This window comes from Balaenoptera acutorostrata, chromosome 11, assembly GCF_949987535.1.
Source record: "Balaenoptera acutorostrata chromosome 11, mBalAcu1.1, whole genome shotgun sequence".
NCBI lineage: Eukaryota > Metazoa > Chordata > Mammalia > Artiodactyla > Balaenopteridae > Balaenoptera > Balaenoptera acutorostrata.
This window is the reverse complement of record NC_080074.1, coordinates 103,409,415-103,427,749: the sequence shown is the minus strand read 5'-3', so window position 1 is coordinate 103,427,749 and position 18,335 is coordinate 103,409,415. Positions and strand designations below refer to the sequence as shown.

Sequence of the window (18,335 nt, the reverse complement as noted above, 5' to 3'; positions counted from 1 at the left end):
ACATTTTGCTCCTCTTTTTTTTTTTTTCTAATTGAAGTATACTTGATTTACAATATTGTGGTAGTTTCAGGTGTAGAGCAAAGGGATTCAGTTATACATATACATATATATGCATATATCTATGTTCTTTTTTCTTCGATTCTTTTCCATTACAAGGTATTGAATATAGTTCCCTGGGCTCTACAGTAAATCCTTGTTATTTATCTCCTCTCCTTGTCACTAAGTTCCTTGAGGACAAGAAGGACACAGGATTCTTCTCTTGAATGCCCACCCAGCTGCCAGCACAGAGAAGCCCACACAGCTGTGGGCCTAGAAGTGCCTGTTGTCTGTATTCCGTCCGGACTCCAAATTCTCCTTTGTACCCAGACAGCAGCTCGCTCCCTTTGCTCGTCCACAGAAGCACAGGCCACATGCCCCCAGCCCTCACGGTCACTGGAGCACATCTACCACCTTGGTCTTGTCAGTTTCACCACCAGCCCCAGCTGCACAGAGGACCACAGGGTTTGACGAGGCACCGGCTCCCTCCCCCTCCCCCTGCCTGTAGGCCGTTGTGGTTAGCGTCACACTCGAGAAAGAATAAATAGAAAGCAACCCCCCACCCCATTGTTCTAAGATAACCACAGAGATGACAGATGCTGCAAACTTGGGCGAGATGAAAGATAAACAGTGACAATAAAAAACCAAGAAAGGCTGTCCCAGTGACGAGAAGCCCCGGCCTGCAGATCCTTCTGCTGGGGTGTGATTTCAAAAGTCCAATACAGCGGCCTGTGAACTGTGCCCTCCTGGCCCCATCCCCGCCCCCAGGCTGGCCAGGCTGGTCCTTCACTGGGGAAGAGAGTGAGTGCCTCACAGGGAGGTAAGCCCAGCTCACCTGCTCAACAAATGACCGGGAACGAGAAAAGCTGAGCTGGGCGACAGCGAGGGGAAAGGAGGCTTCCTTCCGGCCGCCTCTCGACCCCGGCCGAGGCCGTCTCGAGGAGCCCACGGCCTCGGGAGAGTAGGACCATCAGCCTCCCCCCAGGCTGCGGGCAGAAGGATGGCTCAACACCTTAACTCACAGCCTCCGCTTCCGGGCCCCGCTTCCTTCCTTCATCAGGCAACGGTGGACCCAAGACAGGAAACCACCCACCTCCTTACTCCACGGTGAATTTGTTTCTCTTGTCAAGAAATTCAGGACCCAGCCTGACACATCCGTGTAACCAGGTGGCACTGCAGCTTTCGGTCCACATGTCCTCACTCGGCCCCTCCGACCAGGATGTGGCTCTTCCGTCTCATCTCTCGCGCCTGGCACAGGGCCTGGCATGCAGAAGGAGCTCCATAGATGTCTGGGTATCAAAGACCCTCGGGGGCAATGAAGCCAATTCCTCTCTATACAGTGCGACGGACCGCAAAGGATGAGCCATCGCCTTTGTCAGGAGAACAAGATGGCGTCCTCCTTACGCGCCTTCTTCGGGGCGTGTCGCCATCTCACCCATTTTCAGAGATGTTCTCTTTGTCGTGACCGTCCTCACCATGCCACCACTGACAGCAGTCACAAAGGTGAGAGGTGTAACCGTAAACCACACCTCTTTTTTTAAGACTCTGGAGGCAGCATAATATATAGGCTAAAACAACAGGTTCTAGAGCCTGAAATTCTTGGGTCAGATCCTAGGTCTGCCATGTACAAGTTATGAACCTTGGCCGAGCGACTTCACTCCGTTACTGTTTTCTTGTCTATAAAACAGGAGTAGGAATACCTTGTCCTCGTGGGGTGCTGGTGCGATGATATATGTCATCGAACAGTACTCTTGACTGTCTTGTTCGTTTTTACTGCTGGGCTCTGAGCAGCTAAAGTTCTCCAAGCAGAGCAAAAGTGACCAGCGAGCAGAGTTCCTTCCCTCCTACTCTGAGATGAGAAGAAGGCAGGGGCCTAGCAAGGCAAGGATGCGCTCAAGCGCTCAGACGATAACACACAGGGGCCGACCCATCAGGTGCAAGTGAAGCAGAATCACATCCACGTAGACGTCTGCCCTTCCCTTTCTTCTGGAAAAAGACAGCCTCCCTGGCTTTCATTTTCCACTTTGAAGAGACATAAGGACGAGAGCAATTTCCCTTCCTTCTTAATCTACTATGAGAAAAGGAGCACCCTCATGTGCTCAGTGAGAGTCAACGCTCAGCCTTAGTGGAAGAGACAGAGAGGGGGTGGAGAAAACGTTGGATGTGGGCAGCAGGCTGGTCCCCAGTTAGGGACCCTTAGAGACAGCTGCCACTCGATCCAACCAGCTGTCAACAGTCATTAGAACCCAGTGTTTCCAGCCCTTTTGATCATTCAAAGATATTTCCGAATTTTAAAATGTTGTACGTGTTCAGGTACAGGACGAAATACAGTTTTATTCACTGCAACGTTACTTGTAATAAACACCAAACAGCTATAAACAGCTTGTGTCCATCAACAGGGATTGGTTGAATAAATGACGGTGCATCCATACAACAGAACACTCACAACCATACAAAATCTATGGGATGCAGCGGTTCTTAGAGGGACGTTCATAGCGATACATATAACGGAATACTACACCCCTGTGAAAAAGAAGGAGAAAGCTCTTGGTTCACTGATAGGGAAAGATCCCCAAGATCAATGAAGCGAAAAAAGTGAGGCAAAACAGCGTGTATAGTATGTATACTATAATTATGTAAGAAAGAATGGGATGGAGGGAGGATGTATACTTGTACTGCTTCTTCTTTGCAATAAGAAACTCTAGAAGGATGTATAAGAAACAAATAAAACTGGTTACTGGGGAGGGGGCAGGACGGGCAGATGGAGGCTGGTATAAGAGGTCACTAGATATCTTTCTATAATGATTTGATTTTTGAGCTATGTGAATATAGCACTTACTCCAAAAATAATATAAAAACAATGTGAACACCAGCCACTGTGAACAACACACATCTACAGGCTACACATGGCCTGTTGGCCTCAGCTTTACAACCTCTGCACTAAGGGGTCCCGAACGGGAGGCAGAAAGTTGGCAGCAAGGGGTCCAAGTTGTATTGGGTTTGAAGACCAGCAGGCTGTTCAAATCTGGCATCTGGAACCCCCTCTGGGTTGCCTGGCAATGAGCTGGTTGGGCCCAGGAGCTCCTGTTCTCCCAGGAGAAGGGGGTGCCACTCTCCACCCCCTTCGGAGCTTGGGTTTCTCCACCTTCCTCCCAGTTAAGGCTGACCGGAACCCAGATGGTCTGTTTGCTCCCTTCTGTTGAGGCCTCTCCCTGACTTGTCCTATAAAAAAGGTGCAGCGATAGGAGCGTGGCGTCCCTCCACTGGCCAGAGCGTCATGTGTGTTCCACTGGGCCCAGCCACGTTCCCTGGAGGATGCCGAGAGAACAGAGGACACGGCCCGCTGATTCATCTCTTTGTTCCTTCCACCCGCACCAAGCGACATAGTAACTATTCACCCCTGGCCCTGTGTATGTCCTAGTCTTGTCGCTGAAAAGAGCTCACTTAGTGTTCCAGGTTGAATTACGATCTCCAAGAAAAGGCACAGTGAAGTCCTAAATCCCAAGACCTCAGAATGTACCCCAATATGACCGGTGTCTTCAGAAGAAGACAGTCACGTGAAGACAGAGACACACAGGGATAAACCGTGTGACAGATAAACCGTGTGACAACGCTGGCAGAGTGTGGATTACACAGCTGCAAGCCAAGAAACGCTAAAGATTGCCGACCAACTGCCAGAACAAGGCGGAGGCCAGGAAGGATTTCCCCTGCAGGTCGGAGAGGGAGCAGGGCCCTGTCAACACCTTGACTTTGGACTTCCATCCTCCAGAACTGTGAGACAACACATTTCTGTTGTTTTAAATCACCCAGTGTGCGGCACTCATTAGGGCAGCCCTAAGGAATGAATACACTCAGGCCAGCTCTAGTGGCAAAGGCATCTGACATTCTCCCACCTCACTAGGTGCTCAGGAGATGCTGATGGCGACTCTGCCCAATGAATGAAAATTCTAGGCCCTGACTGATCACGTTTTATCGCACAGGTATACAGCGAACAATCAAACAGTATGCAATTACTGAGTACCGACCTCGTGAAGAACATAAGAGAAGTAAAGTATTCTGTGCCTGCCCTCAAGGAGTCAACAATCTGAAGATTTAAGACAGACACATAAAACGTAACAACACACATCACAGTGGCCAAATAAGCGTGACTTCACCCCCCAGCGGACGCTACATATGTCACCCATAACTAAACCCCACTGCGCTGCCATCCGGACTCCGTCTTCTACTGTATTGCATTTTGGCTGAAGAACTGGGGAAACTAGAATGCCAGGCTAGCAGACAACTTCTAGAAGCTGTCACCCCTGCTCCTGGCCTGGAACTCAAACTTCTCGCCCACCCACCGCGGAGGCCCACTGCTGTCCGTGACGTTCCTCTGCCACCCTTGATCGAAGGCTCTCACGTTGGTCTCTCACCCACTTGCTTTTTCTGTTCAGAGGGGCAGGCCCTGGGGGGACAGTCAGCCTTTCCTGCAGCCCTCCACAAGCCCAGCACGCAGAAAACCCAAGGGCCATGTGGTCTGGGAGTCCACTTTGGTAAGCTGGCCAACAGTTTTTAAGAGGGGCTACGGAAGATGAGAGATACTCTCTCCTGCGGCCTCATTCCGAACCTCTGCTCGTTCGGCCCAGCCTTCCTGCAGGCGGCTGCTCCCACCATACCTGCCTCTAGGAGCCTCTGATTCCCACCATGAGAAGCCTCGTGTCCAGCGACACACCCGGCGTGGGCAGGGGTCCGGGCAGCTCACCTTGACTGGTCTCTCCTGCGGTTTCTTCTGGATCCCGGTCTCCGGGGTCCTGCCACACCGGGGCTCCTCCTGCAGCTCTCTCCGTAGTAAGAGCCGTGGGCGCGCTGAGTGCCAGGTGGAGCCCCGGGCCGGGCTGACGAGGCGAGGTGGCAAGTCGCCGCTGCCCCACCCTTGACAAGCAGCCCAGTGGCCCGTCCGTAGCTCCAGGCCAGTCTCCTGAGGGGCAGCTGTGGTCAGGGCGGGACCTGCCGGCGGAACACACAGAGGGAAGGTGTCCTCAGTTTGGCTTCAAGTAACTCATTATAGATCTCAGGATAGAGAACGCCCTGAAAGTCTCTTAATTTTCCTCCTGGGACTCCTGAAATCAACTGCCAGCTGTGGTCTGGGTCAGGTTTTGCAGCAGACCCTGGTTGCCTGCCTAATATCACTCATTTTTCCCTTCCTCCTTTCCAAAAAGATGCCAATTTTGTTCATCACTCAGGGTAATAAGCGACCTCCTGCTCAGCTCAGGGCCCCATCCAGTCAGAGCAAGTGCAGGCCCTTGCCAGAGGGGGGCGGGGGTGGGCTTCTGACCTGCCTCTGCTCACTGAGACAGGAGAGGGGCTTCGTGGGAGGGACCCTGGAAACGTTTTCTTGGCCCCTAAGGGAGATGCAGGCCCACCTTCCTCTGGTATCAGGGAAGTGGCAGGGTTAAGCTTTGTTCTCTGGGATGAGATCTCTGGCTTTAATGCTGACCTGGGACTCCATCCACACAGCCGTGAGAAATCACTGAAGCTACACCTAAAGGCTGCAAGAGACAGGATCTGACTTGCATTTTTAAAAGGTGACTTGGGGGCTTCCCTGGTGGCTCAGTGGTTGAGAATCTGCCTGCTAATGCAGCGGACACGGGTTCGAGCCCTGGTCTGGGAAGATCCCACATGCCACGGAGCAACTAGGTCCGTGAGCCACAACTACTGAGCCTGCGCGTCTGGAGCCTGTGCTCCGCAACAAGAGGGGCCGCGATAGTGAGAGGCCTGCGCACCGCGATGAAGAGTGGCCCCCGCTTGCCACAACTAGAGAAAGCCCTCGCACAGAAACGAAGACCCAATACAGCCAAAAATAAATAAATAAATAAATAAATAAATAAAAGGTGACTTGGGCTCCTTGTGGGAATGAATTTAGGAGGGGGAGGAGGGGGAGTGGATACACTGAGACCCGTTAGGGGAATATTACAGTCCAGACAAACGCTGGTGTGTCCTGACCAGGGCGGAGGCAGATGAGTAGGTACAGGTGAATGGATGCTAGGCTATTTAGAAGTGGGATCAAGAGGATGGAGGGGTTCGATGCGGCAAAGGCGGAGGAGAGGTGGAGGCTGCCTCGGACTCCGTGGTCCTCTCTACATCCATCCTGGAAACTCTCAGAGATAAAACGGCTCCTGAAAATCTCCTCCTCTTGTTTGGTCCATGCTCCTTCTGGCATCACGTCCTTGGTGGGTGGGTGCTGAACAGAACAAACCTCCGCTGGGTGAGCCGCGCCGTGACTGCTACTCACTGAGGTACCTCACGAGCTGCTCGGGGCACTCACAGAAGCCTTCAGTACACGGTGGGCTTCTAGGTCCAGAAGGCCGACCTCCACTGGCACTGCTTTTCCCTCTCCTAGTTTTGTCAATACTAAATAAATATGCTGGACTTCTATCTCCCACGTTATGGCAGGCTAAGTACTTAGACGGAACCTCCCACTGAAAATCTTGTATAAATGATAAAAAACAATATTTCTAAAAGTACTGATAAGCTGGCAAGAAAGGAAGGAACTCACTGGCCAGGCATGTCTTCAGATAATGGGATATTCAGGTTCTGACTATAATAATGACTATAATGTAATTAAAGAAATTAAAGACATGCTGGTAAATATGAACAGGGAACAACAACAACAAAAAAACCATGAGAAATAATCAAGAAGATCTGAAGAAAAATGGACCCAAGAGAATTTTTAGAAATAAAAATTAAATAACTGAAATCACAAACTGTGGACAGACAATAGCATAGTAGATACAGCCTGAGAAAGAAGCAGTGAACTAGAAGCTAGGTCAAAATAAATTTACCAAATGCAGCCCAGAAAGACAGAGACTCAGAAAAATATGGGAGCTTAAGAGACATGAAAAAAGAGGCTAACATATTCTTAAAAGCAACCAAAGAGAAAGAGTTCCCTTTCAATGGTTACAACGTAGAATACCTTCCACACGCTAAACCAAAGTAACTGTCATCTGAGAATTCTAGCCTTAAGGAAAATGTCCTTTAAGAATAAGAGAAATGAAGACATTCTCCAATAAATAAAACTCTAGTTTGTCACAAACAGACCCTCATTAAACGACATTTTTTAAAGGGGTATTTCAGATGGGAGGAAAGATTCTAGATGGGAGATCTGAGATTAAAGAAGGAATGGAAAACAAAGAAAATGAAAATAGAGTTTCTCAGTCTGTTGTTGAGGAAATAACATCAGTTGGGAGTCAGCCATATTTATCTCCCATCTTGCTGTCATTTCTTACTACCTGGGAAGTTTGAATCAAGTTAATCTCTCAGGATCTTGATAGCCTCATTTTAAAAATACATAAGCAAGGTCTCTGTGAGGAATAAATGAGCCACCACATATAAATGCTCAGAACATAGATTCTGCATTTAGAAGGTGTGAAATAAATGTTCATTTCTTATCTTTTCAAAAATTAATAAACAAGCAAGTAAATAAGACGTTGTTAGCAAGAAAGAATCCCTCCCTCTGCTTCAAGTGTGAGATAGAATTCTAGCACTTTTCCACGTCGTAAAAGGCTGCGCTGCAGAGCTGATGCTTTAGAGGTTTTCTTTTCATCTTTTCAGTAGCAAGCCTAAGATCTTTCAGACAAAATATTTATGATTTCTTTATTTTATAAATACTGCATGTGAACACACAAGCCCCAGGGATAGACCCTGGATTCCAGCTTAGCTCACAATTTTAAAATAAATTTGTGTTCACAGCTTCATGAGATCATACAACACATGCTGGCCCATCCATGGGGGCAAAGTGCCCTGTCCTGCCCACCCCTTCCCAGGGCTCTTCCGCCAACTAGGAGGTAGCAGCACACAAAGGATCCCTCCGTGCAGTTTCTGCACCCTGCCCCCCGCCCCCGTGCTGACAGATACCCTCCCCAACTCCACCCCTAACTTCACTCTCCTTTTCATTTAGGGCAAGGAAGCCAAGCTAAGGAAAGCGACCTTAGTCTCCTTTAGATTCTCTGCCTAATTTTCATTTGGCACCAATTTGGTGGTGGCGGGCAGGGAGGGGACACGGGGATGGAGAAGGGACAGATACACTCAGAACCAGTCTTTCCCTGATGATGTCAAGGAAAGAAATAGCACCAGTTAGGAGGTCCTAGGACCCGGGCTGACATCCTTACTCTGCCCTTTGTCACCTATGTGTCCCCAGGCAAGCCAGTTAACCTCTCTGACTTTATTTTCCTCACCTGTAAATTGGAGTCAACAATTATTCCATATTTGTAGAGCATTTTACAATTTCCCAACTGTTTCCTCAGTCATAATTTCATTTACTATGCACCGTCAGGTATATAATACCCAGCATAATGCTCACCTCACTGCTGTAAAGATTTAAAAGCAGAGCGTGGACGGCTGTGTACACGGCAAAGAGCTCCATCCGCGTGAAGGATCATCACCAGCGTTGCATGACTGACCCTCTTAAGAGTGGGGGCTCTGCTGTCCAAGTGCCCGTGCTTGGATTGATTCTATGCTGACCGGCTGTGTGACCTTGAGCGAGTTGCTTAGCTTCTCAGTTCCTCCCTTCTAAGTGAAGGATGGTAAGATTAGCCCCATCTCGCAGCTCAGGGCTCCGAACACGGGAGGCTCTCCGGGAACGAGACCTGACTGTAGCGACACCAAGTTAAGCCCGCGGGTGTCTGACCACACACATCCGCACTCCCTGACTCCCAGCATCCTCCTTCCTTTCTTATCCGTGGTTACATCCACTCTCCCCACGCCTGGGCAAATATTTGCAAAGGGAGGGCAGAAGCTCTGAACAACAGGACACACTGTGGATGGTTTCTTGAAGACGACCAGCCTTCAGATTCTCACTAGATTTGTGGGTGTCTCCAGGCTGCTCTGGAAGGAAGCAGAGCCCAGGCTCCCTGAGGTCCCCGGCAGCCCGACTCTTCCCACTGCCAGCTGAGGGTCTTGCTTCGGCGGGCCAGAGAGTTCTGGAATATAGGTCGCCGGCTAAGCCTCAGTGCCCTAACTGGACTGTGCGGGCCACCCTATTAAAAGGCACCCAGGCCTGAGCTGACACCACGTGGACCTGTTAGATGACCTACGAAGCAAATGGTTAATTAAGCCCAACTTGATGAATGGATGGAAACCACTGGGTTGAAAAAAAATATAAGCAGCCCCACGTAAACGCACTTTCACCTGTCGCTGCTTCATCCCACTGTCATGACCTGCCTAAGAGACGGGAAGGACAGCTATTTCATCAGTGAGGCAGCCCAGGCCCACCACCAGCACGTGGAGAAGCTCCTCCCGACACGAACCTGCCACCAAGCACAGCTGCTCACCCACCTGCCGGCTCTGGCCCCCGGCACTGAGTTCTAGAACTGCATCCTAGGAGGGCCGCATCAGGACCCCATCAGATGGGGCAGGGCCGGAGGACGGGAGCTGGTCACTCAGCTTGTGTCTTAGTCCCAGGAAAGAAAACACATGCTCAGTTGGCCTGGAGGTCAGGCTACCTGCCGTCGGCAGTGGGGTGGGTACACGTGTCCCCCGGTGATGGCGAGACGGTCAGCCATGACCACCCCTGTGCTAGTTAGCGTCTCTTTCTAAAGTGACTCTGGACAGCCTGGCCCAGAGACTCCGCCGGCTGCAGACGGAGCGTGGCACCGCTGCCCGGTGAGGGACACGCCCCAGCCCCGGGCAGGCGGGGGCAGAGAGGTCTCCACCAGCCATTGTGACCAGACCTCGGACGGGGCCAACTGTGAAAAGCTGCCTTTGGCCCTATAACCAACCAGGGCTGACGAGGCAGCAGACAGGAAAGAAATCAACAGTGGCCTATTGTTAAAAGGGTATCACCTGGCTTCTCCTTGCCGTCTGTTTTGTTTGGCTTTCCTGGTGGATAAGTTTGTACGAAGGGAGTCAGTCTCTGAGGGTGGGCCTACCTGCTTCCCCCTCAGCCCCACAGCACCTTCTGTGGGGCTCCGATCACCATCTCCTTCCTGACGCAGCGTGGTCCATGTAACACACAGCCACACCCATGCAGACTCTAGAGAACCCCCCTCCAGAGCAGACACTCGTGTGCCAGGCAGGGCCAGCTGTGCTTGATTCTACACGACAACCTCTATCCACAGGAAGCAGGAAGGTTCAGAGGGCCCAGGACCGCATCCTGGGTCCTCACAGCTTTTAGATGGTAACCTGCGTCAGTGGAGGCCAGCCAGAGGAGGAGGTGACCCTTAGAAATATGGGGAGGGTCAAGGCACATCTTCCGGCCTGGGCAGAACTTCGTCGGTTTAATTTCCATGCACACTGGTCCTCAGATGCTGCCTACTAAGACGGACTGAAGACCCCCCATGGAACATTCTTCCAGGACCCCACCACTCCCATTTGCTGAATTCCACCATCCTTGCAGGCCCCGCTCTGTCCTCGCCTAACTAGTTAAGCCTCTCCAAAGCCCACGTCCTTCTAGAGAACATACAGTCTGTCCTGCTCCCTTGGCAGGGGTCTCCTATGCTGTCAGAAGAAGTACTGTGGCCTTTGTTCTTTCTCCCAGTACAACGCACTGCACACAGTAGGTGTTCAACCATTTTGCTTTTGTTCTGGAGGGTTTTTTTGGGGGGGGGGGTGCATTAACATTCAATAAAACCACATTGATTTAGTCCCTCCAGTGTCAGGAAATTCAGATGTGGTGTGTGGAATAACATGATCACTATTCAGTACAAATTAGAGCTTTTGATTCTATTTCTAATTCCAGTAAATAGGACTTGTGCGTTTAAAAAAATATTTTTAGTTTGCAATGTGTGATTACATAATGGAGGCCTAATCATTTTTTTTTTTTCATTAACATTCATTTCCCTTAGCAGTTCCTTTCTGCGTCTTTGTTTCTGATTTGAGCTGTGGTTCAATGTATTAAAATTGCATTCCTTAAAAAGAAGTTCCAGAGCAGACTTTTTAACTGGCCCTCCCCACCCCTGTATTTCTGACTGGCCTGTGCCTGGGGCAGCTCACCTGGTGTGGAGTCAGGGGATCATACAGGTGTGCTAACAGAGCTCTGGTACCAAGCAGAGCCCTCCACCCACCGGAGCAGCTCTTTGCAGGCAGCCAGCGTGGGGCGCAGGGAGAAGCAGCATGGTGGGGCGTCCCTGAGGGAGGTGTCTATACCAGAACTAGGTGTGTGAACTCAGACGACTTATTTACCTCTCTGAGCCTCGGTTTTCTCATCTGTAAAATGGGGATGCTAAGTCCTAGATGAGAAAAAGTGCCTGGCACACGGCAGGCACTCAATACATTCTCTTATTTGCAGGGGTCCCTGTGGAAGTCTGTTGGGGGCCTTGCTGCTTCTCCAGCTGCCTTCATCCCCAGAATTACACCACATCTACTGAAACCAGAACCCCGAGCCCCGAGCAAAGATGAACCCCCAAAACCTGAGTACAGGGCCACACAGCAGGGGCTAGTATAGTTCACGGAGAGGGTAATGACAAGCAACAAGAAACGTGCCAGAGAGCTGGGCATATATCTGGAGAAAACCATAATCTGAAAAGATACGTGCACCCCAATATTCATAGCAGCACTATTCACAGTAGCCAAGATATAGAAACAACCTAAATGTCCAATGACAGATGAATGGATAAAGAAGATGTGGTGCATATATACAATGGAATGCTACTCAGCCATAGAAAAGGATGAAATAATGCCATTTGCAGCAACATGGCTGGACCTAGAGATCATCATACGACATGAAGTAAGTCAGACAGAGAAAGACAAATATCATATGATATCACTCATATGTGGAATCTAATTAAAAAATAAAGATAGAAATGAACTTATTTACAAAACAGAAACAGACTTACAGATATCGGAAACAAACTTATGGTTACCAAAGGGGAAACACGGTGGGAGGGATAAATCAGGAGCTTGGGATTAACATATAAACACTACTATATATAAGAGCCTACTGAATAGCACAGGGAACTCTACTCAATATTCTGTGATAACCTATATGCGAAAAGAATCTAAAAATAATAAATATACATATATAAATATATATATATATATATACGTATAACTGAATCACTTTGCCGTACACCTGAAACTAACACAACATTGTAAATCAACTTACTCCAATAAAATTAAAATATTAAAAGTTCATTAATTAATTAATTAATTAAATGCCTTGCTGAGCCCCTCCCCCCAACAAAAAAAGAAATGTGCCAGAGAGACACAGCGCAGAAGATAAAAATGCTAGAAAGAATGCCTGCTGGAGAACTAAGAAACACACTTAGCCACATTTGTAGCAGGACAACCACAACCCAGAAATAAAGTACCTTGCCCTGAGCAGATGCAGGGTCAGGCGACAGCAAGACACAAAGAGGGGACAGAAAAGCACAACTGATCACCATCAAGAACAAGAGCTGACGTGGTGACCCAGCCCCTGCCAGCCAGAAAAGTGAATCCCAACGACACATGGCTGGTTAGAGTCAGAACTGTTCCCGGCGCTCAGCACCCCGAGGGGCAGGCTGGGTTGAGCCCGTGACCCTGGGGCCAGGTTGCCTGGGTTCAAATCCCAGCTCAGCCTCTTAGGAGCCGTATGACCTCAAGCACGTTACTCCAGTTCTCGCAGCCTTGGCTTTCTCATCCATAACATGGGGAGAATAACAATAATAGTTACCTATCTTGCAAGGCAAGGACCAGTAAGGTCCAGGGAGTCCACTGGAGCCAAGCTCTCAGCCACGCCTGGTGCATTTCTGGGCATCCAGCCTCAAGGCACAGGTGGGAAGGGGGTTCCTGACATTCTGTGTTGGATCAGTGTAGCGCTGCGGGAAGCTGGTATCCTTCCCCCACCTCAGCACCAATGCAACCTTCCAAACCAGCGGGCAAGGGTTTGTGTTTACACGGCTTCAGTGTGGCAAAGCTCCATCCATTCACCAAATCCCGGAGCTCAACACGGAGCGATCTCTAAAGTAAATAAAGTGAAAATAAGCCAATCGCCCAGTAATAGGAGCTTTTCCTCTTGTCTGCCCTGGTAATTCAGCCATTGGAGCCAGCCTCCTATTCCCCTGAGTTAAAAAGGGAGTTCAGGAAGCTGCCTGGCCAGAGATGCAAATGCAGGTCTGGGAGGCGGGCGTAAAAACCGCTGGATCCTGGATCCGGCAGGTCTCAGCACACCCACAGTGTGTGCACTATGTCTTGCCCTTCTCAGCTTTCCTCTCGGCCCAGCAGGACACGGAGCTGCACAGACCCAGGGGTCCCGGGAGCAGAGGGCCGGGGCCAAGCCAATGAACCACAGGGCTGCTCTACTATGCAAATAAAGGGCCTTCAGCACAGGCTCAGTGGGTTCAGAGGCCCTTGGAATCTAAGCCTCGTGGGACACCTGTCTGCTCCCTCCTCCCTACATCTTCCAGAACCGCTGGAGTGTCACCAGAGTCAGGCTCTGCTGCCCCGTGACTGCCCCCTCGGCCACGCCAGCCCGACCAGGATGTGTCAACAAATGGGCAGGGGAGAAAGTACTGCTGACATTCTGAGAAACCAGGGCTGGGAGCCAAAACAAACTGACAAAGGGAATGCAACGTCTCGGAAGAATCTGTCACAAAAGAAAAGCTCATATTCCTCAAGCTGGGAGAGGCCCCTGAGTGTCACTTAGCCCCCCAGATGGTGGCCCCTGAGAGTCCCCTCAGGCAGACAACCCACTCCCCACACTGGCCTTCAAGAGGGTCTTCCTGTGTCTGACCCAGTCCATCCGTCCCCGTGACCTTGTCTGAACGGGCAGAGCGGTTACAAGGCAAGAAAGAAGGGAGAGACCAGCCTGAAGCAGGTGCAGAGGCCGCAGAGGACAGAACCTGCAGGGCACTTCCTCCCCATCACCTCGGGCTCAACCACAGATGAAGTCAGGCCAAATCGGCCTTTGAGAACAGCGGGGAAGGGACGACAAGGACCAAAAGGTCACGAGCTGAGTCGTGGAAAGGGACAGGGAGTTGTCTGTGCCAAAGCTGTTGGTGCGTCCAAGCCTCCAGGGCCAGTGAGGTGTGAAGCTGTGGGCCCCGGCTCTGGGGCAGCCAAACTGCCTGCTGCAAATCCTGCCTCTGCCGGTTACTGGCTGTGTGACCCTGGGCATGGTGCTCTGCCTCTCTGTTTCTCATGTACTCTTCCTGTAAAGCGGGAATGATAGCAGCGCCTATGCCACTGGGTTCTCGTGAGGCTTAAACAAGCAGATGCACGTCTGGCGCTCGATGTGTGCTGGCTGTCATCAGGACGACAACTCGCCCAGGACATCCTGGCTTCTGCCCGTTGTCCCAGCGTCATTGCCAACACTCTGCCTTTCACTCTCAAACGTGAACGGGTTGCAGGATGGATGGTCAGGCTGGGTAGCTCTTGTCTTTTTTTAGGTCCCCCTGGTTACCTCCCTGCTCCACGCTGCCTGAGGATCGGACAACCAGGTCCCCAGAGGGTGTGTCCTCAAAGGTAGCTCTGCCCCGTGCCGGAAGCTTGCTCAGTTTTCCTTTCCTCCTTTTCTCCTCCCTTTGTCTCCAGGTCTCCTGCCTGTTCTCTCCGCTGCTTCCCTACGGGTGCCACCTCATTTACATTCCGACTTTAGTGGGGACTTCCCTGGCTCTGCACACGGGGATGGGATGCTTTCTGGCTCGCTGACTAGACTAGCTAGGTCTCACCACATTTCCCTTAGAGAAATGGAAACCCTCTGAGACGTCAGACATGACTTGACCACCAGACGGGTGAATGGAAATCGTTTTCCATTTTGCGTATGGGTGTGAGTGTGTACTGTTTAAGGGGGAAAAAGAGAATAACAGTTGGAAAGGGTCCATCTGATGCGGGGGTCTGTCTGTGAAAAACCCCACCCAGGGCGACTTTATGAAGGGAGAGGCTGGAGGCTGCCCCCCGCATGGCAGTGGAGAGGGCCAGGGGCTCAGGGGTCAGCACCCTCTCTGCCACTCACTCACCACTGGTGAAGGACCGTGACTTCTGAAGCCTCAGCTTCCCCATCTGTAAAACTGAGCACACTTGGCCCTAGGTCACCCAGGTGCTCTGACACTGTGAGAGGCCTGGCCCTGTTCTTAGGATCCTGAAAAGGCACTTGTGGAATTCCACAATATTCTGCAAACCCATCTTCAGGGTCTGTCCAGCCCTTTTCATGGGTGAAACACAGGAAGGAACCAAGGCCTGGGACAGTGTGACAAGCTGAACGAATTCTCGCCCAAGGAGTAGTGGCAAATGCCTGAGGGCCCTGAGCACGGACACAGCACGCACGCATGTTCTGTGTGGGCGTGAACTCAGCGACTGACTTACCAGATCCCTGGGGGATCCCCCACCAAACTCCCTCAGCCCGGCCACCCCCCAGCTGCCTGTGGGCTCAGCAAACCCATGACAGGGAGCCTCGAGGCAGGGGTGCAGAGTCATAACTACTGCAGCCCCGATCCCAGTGCTTGGGACCATCACAGGCTCACACATCTCCAATCACCACCAAACCCGACGCTGCTCCAAACCTGGGCTTCCCTGTCCAGCACTGGAACCCCAATCTCCGTCACCATGGTCTCTTCCTCTGCTCAGGCCTCTGACATTTATTTAGCTGCCAGATTGGATCTATTCCAGCTTTCTCTGGTTCAGTCCCTGCCCCACCACTCATGTGCTGTGTGACCCTGGACAAGTTGTTGACCTCTCTGAGTCTCAGTTTCCTCCTTTACAGAGTGGAGACAGTAGTAACAATCTCTTCGTAAGGTTGCTGGGAGGACTAAATGGGATCCTGGGTGGAAATGCCCTACCATGGGCCCTGGCCTATAACAGACTGTTTCTCCTCCTACCCTCGCCCCTTTTAGCAGCATCCCAGGTCCTGCCCTTCTCCGCATGCCCTGCAGCCCGGCTCAGCCTCCTCTCCTTCCCGGGTTCCCCTCCCACAGCATCCTTGGCTTCCCAAATATTGCTGCCAAATGACAAGTTCTTCTGAACCCCAGTGACCTCACTGCCCTTCTCAGAACCCATCCCAAAATGCCCAGGCCGAATAAGAAGCGCAAGTTCCCTGGCCTGACACACCAGGCCTTCCCCGACCTCGTCCCAAACAACATTCTACACCACACTGCCCACTGCGTTTTCCCTGGTCCCCAGACACCGCCACCTCCCCGCCTCTGCTGAGACGTCCCTGCCCCCAAATGCCCTGACCCAGCCTCCTCCTCAAGGCCCAGCCGAAGCGCCACCTCCAGAGGGCCACCTGCCCCGTTCCTCGCAGAGGTGACCACCCCCTCCTGCAAACTCACCCTAGATCACGTTATTCATCACCCTTTCCAGTCAGTACTGAGAGGCGAGGGGACCTCCGAGGGCAGACACAAGCCTCTCATTTATCCCCCAAAACTGTGCACAGAGCAGCTCTGATGGGCAAACACTACCCAACATGGCCATGCATGGTAATGTCACCCAAAAAAGGACACGAACCCTGGACCCTCAAACTAAAATAATTCCAATTCTATACAGAGTACACTGCCCTAGCAAGTTTCATATTCCTAGGCCCACAGCCTTGATAAAAAGATTCTTTGGTACATGCTGGTTTCTTCCAGAGACAGGGAACTCACCGCCTCATGAGTTAGGCTCTTCTCCTGGACTCTGATCCGCCCCCCTTCCGGGGACCCCACCCTCCGGGCCTTTCCTGCTGTCTGGAGCCGCTCAGAACTAAGTCATCTGGGGTCCCTGGTATCCTCTTCAGATACCAAACCCAGGGCAGACTCCCAGCAAGGTCACTGTGTGTATGTGGACAGACGTATGTAGACAGAGGGCTTTCCCGTGCACGCACACACGTACACACACATGCACACACACACAGGCCAGAGTCAGCAAGGCTGGCTGAGTCATGCAGCCAGACCACAGCTCAAGCGGGGCCAGGGAGGAAGTGCCGCCCCATTTCCTGACCCTCCTTTGCTCTGGGAGGTTCTCTTTCTCTTTGTCTTTCTGACTCCGTCTCTCCCAGCGCTTTGTTTCTACTCAGGGTCACAGCCTGCTGTCCTGGCCCTGTTGCAAGGGCTCCCAGCAGCACTGACCTCCAGGTGAGGACTTCTGGCTTCCAGACCTGCCATGCTGAACAAGTCACTTCACCACTCTGAACCTCGGTTTCTTCTTCTGTGAAATGAAGAGGCTGGGTGTGGCGACAGGGTCCCTGAGGTCCCTTCTGATCTCAGACCGGGGGCTTCTGGCCCTCCTCTAGTCCGCAGAGGGTTCAGAGCATCAGGGGGTCCAGGGCCAGGCGGGGCCTGGGGACAGGGGTGGGGAGTCCAGCCGCTCCTGGGGCGCACCCCTCGGAACTCCATGTGCTGCACACACTCACTGGCCCCCGCGGCAGGCCAGAGAGCAGGAAGCGCCACCAGGCCTGGCTGCCGGGCAGGGGAGGGGGGGCGCCCACCCGCACCTTCCACCTCCCTCCCTCCTCCGGACACACCTTGCACCGGCCGCTGCCGCCTCGACTCCGCCGCCACCGTGCGCCGCCGGCCCACAGCTGTCAGGCACTGCCAGCCCTCCCGCCGCTCCGCGCGACCCCGCGCCGCTGAACCGGCCCCCAGCGGAAGCGGCGCCGGGAGCCGCCGCCTCCTGGGCGCCCTCCGGGATCTGCGCGTGCCCGCCGCCTGGGGACCGGGCCGGTGGTGACCTCTGACTGCCCTGCGGGGGAGCCTGGGTGTCGTGGGCGGGGCTGCTGGTAACAGCCTGCCTGACTGGTCGGGCTTCCTGGGCCCCTCTGTTCCGGAGTCCCAGAGGCCTCTTGCCCCCATTCTGGGATGTTTCCAGGCATTTCTCTAAAGGTGGACATCAGTCCCCGGCCTTAGCAGCCCGCTAGAAAAAGTTACAGACCAGGTGAGTCTCCCTGAAAACCTGCAGGCCCCCTCCAGCTGGTATCTCTGGGGTTTTGTCCTTTATACATTTCTGCCTCTTCTGCACATTCTACCGTGGTCATGAGGGCTTGTGTAATAAAAAGCATCCAATTAATAAAGCATTAAATAAATCTTCAAAAGCCTCCCGAGGCAGTCGGGCTGAAGGATGACCCTGAGCCTGGCACACAGGGCCCTCCACGCACACTCTCTGGACACGAGCTAACTTTCCAGACTCACAGCTTCTCCCCCAAACACACACATGCAGCCATGCTCTGGCGGCCACACACCAGCTGCCGGGGGCTCTTGCTTTGCCTGGAATGCGCTTTCCCATTCTTCTCTGCCTGCGCACGAAATCCTACTCATCCATCCAGGCCCCACTGCAATGCCCGCTTCTCAGGGAATCCTTCCCCAGATGCCGGCCCCAACAGAACTCTCAGCCCCTTCTTGGTGAACCCATGGTTCCCTCGCTGGTTTATAGATTAG

The 18,335-nt window shown here is 52.2% G+C and overlaps 1 protein-coding gene across 5 annotated transcripts in view; it reads right to left on the bottom strand.

Moving 5' to 3' along the window:
• The window catches only part of CRACR2A (calcium release activated channel regulator 2A), a 113,585-nt gene extending 96,045 nt beyond the window's left edge, over window positions 1-17,540 (bottom strand). Inside the window, exons 1-3 of one of the 5 annotated variants that reach the window (XM_057556481.1) lie at window positions 17,426-17,528; window positions 12,665-12,951; window positions 4,778-5,022 (exon numbers count right to left, since the gene is read on the bottom strand). The gene's annotated coding sequence lies outside the window, so the exon portion shown is untranslated. Of the gene's footprint in view, window positions 1-4,777; window positions 5,023-12,664; window positions 12,952-16,568; window positions 16,697-17,425 lie in introns of those variants that run through there. The other 4 variants (XM_057556482.1, XM_007170218.2, XM_057556483.1 and 1 more) reach the window with 4 other exon arrangements.
• Between the last annotated feature and the right edge of the window lie 795 nt (window positions 17,541-18,335).